This window comes from Castor canadensis, chromosome 5 (assembly GCF_047511655.1).
Source record: "Castor canadensis chromosome 5, mCasCan1.hap1v2, whole genome shotgun sequence".
Taxonomy (NCBI): domain Eukaryota; kingdom Metazoa; phylum Chordata; class Mammalia; order Rodentia; family Castoridae; genus Castor; species Castor canadensis.
The window spans coordinates 107656893-107658887 of record NC_133390.1 but is presented as its reverse complement, the minus strand read 5'-3'; the positions used below and the strand labels follow the sequence as shown (position 1 = coordinate 107658887).

Sequence of the window (1995 nt, the reverse complement as noted above, 5' to 3'; positions counted from 1 at the left end):
GGTAAACAGAGGGGGTGAATGAGGGCAAATATGGTGGATATATTTTGTTTTGGTATATAAAAACTGAACAATAAAATCTGTTGAAATTGCTCTGTGAAGTCAGGGAGGAAAGATAAGGGAGAACGATGGAGGGCGTGAATCTAATTAAGACATATCTTAAGCACATATGTAAATGTCAAAATGTATCCCCCTGTACAACTATTACATCCAAATAAAATTTTTAAAAAGATATGTATAAAAATTAAGTAGGCTTTATCTGTGTGGCCACTGTTGGACCCACAGAGCATTGTCTTACGGCATTCTGTGGAAAGTCTTTGCTGTTCCTTCTTTATTTTCTACTTCCTCTTCTGAAATATCTTCATTAGCTTTTTGTTCCTCCCCTATGTTTTACAAAAGTTGAGCAGATTCTGGTAGTGATATTTTTCAAGAGTATAGCTGTGGTTTGCACTTTTTGAAATACAAAGGCAATCTGCCACAAAGCTGTACAAAGTCCTAATACTAGTCCTAAAGGCAGCACTACTAAAATCAAAACTGTGTGGGAGCAAGTCCTAGTGTACACACATGGCCAAAAAAGTGCTGATACACTTCTCATCAGAACCATGGAACCACGGTGAAATAGTTTAATACTCCTCCATTCTTTTTCAAGTGTAAGGTTTATGAAGTCCTTCTTAGACCTTGGACCCTGAAAGCATCAAAATTCACTGTCTTTACCGTAATAAACTTTAGGAAGGGCAGTTAAGATAACCGTCCTTTCAGTGCCTATCTTCTCTGTGACATCTAGTTTGCAACATTTACCTCAAGATCTTCTTCTCATTCCAAAAAACTTTCCAGTTTTGACGACTTTGGAATTAAAAATGAAGAACAGGACTGTAAAATAAGTCCTGGTTGTGTATGTGGGTGGGAGGAGTGGTATTTGTGGGGGGTGAGAGTGGAGGAGATGAAGGTGGGTGAATCTGGTTGATGTGCTTTGTATACATATATGAAATAGAACAATGAAACCTTATGCAATTGTTTTAGGTGGGGCAGGGAGTAGGAATGAGGGAGAGAGATGGTGGGAGTGAAATTAACCAATGTATAATGTAAAGCTATTCAGAAATGTCACAATGAATCCCTCCTGTACAATTAATGTATGTGAATAGAAATGAAAAAATAACCCTTTGTCATTCTGGTTGAAGATTTTGACAAACAGGACACCACAGTACATAAAGTTCTATCATCTGTTTCCTTTCAGCAGCTCTGTCTCATTCTCCTCCATGTTGGTGTCTGTGTCACTGTGCTGCTATGGCTCCAGGGAGCCCAAAGCAACAGCACCAGGACTGCCAAGGGAACCACCAGAGAGTGCATGGTGGCCATTCTCCCAGCCCTCAGCATGGCCTCATTTATCCTAATTACCTCCTTAGGGCCCTACTTACATTGGGGATTAGGACTTCCGTGTATGAATTTTGGGGGAACACGTTTGTTATTCATCGCTATATTTTCTGAGTTCTTTGGTATTTGAACATGTTTGCTGCTTGATTTTGTGGTTGCATGATATTTCAGCTGGACATAGTGCTCTTGGATTTCTTTTTCTTTCGGCTCTTGATAGTGCACCCTTCCTTTCTGTCATTGATGTTTCCCATGCCAATGTCCGAGGCAGTTTGAGGGTTTGTTTGTTGTTTGTTTTTTGATTTATTTATTTTTGATCTTATAAAGGACATCTTTTGCTTGAATTTTTTAATAATTTTTACAAGGAGAACTATAAACATCTGAAGAAAGAGATTGAGGGAGACTACAGAAAGTGAAAGATCTCCCATGCTCATGGATTAGTAGAATCAGCATAGTAAAAATGGCTATACTCCCAAAAGCAATCTACATGTTCAACACAATTCCCAAAGACATTCATCACAGAGATTGAAAAATTTACCCTAATGTTCATTTGGAAACACAAGAGATCACAAAAAGCCAAGGCAATACTCAGCAAAAAACAGCAATGCTGGAGGTATCACAATGCTTGAC

The 1995-nt window shown here is 38.7% G+C and overlaps 1 pseudogene; it reads right to left on the bottom strand.

Annotated features, from left to right (window-relative positions):
* Nucleotides 1-241: 241 nt before the first annotated feature.
* On the bottom strand, nt 242-1353 carry LOC109701560 (thioredoxin-related transmembrane protein 1 pseudogene; annotated as a pseudogene).
* Between the last annotated feature and the right edge of the window lie 642 nt (nt 1354-1995).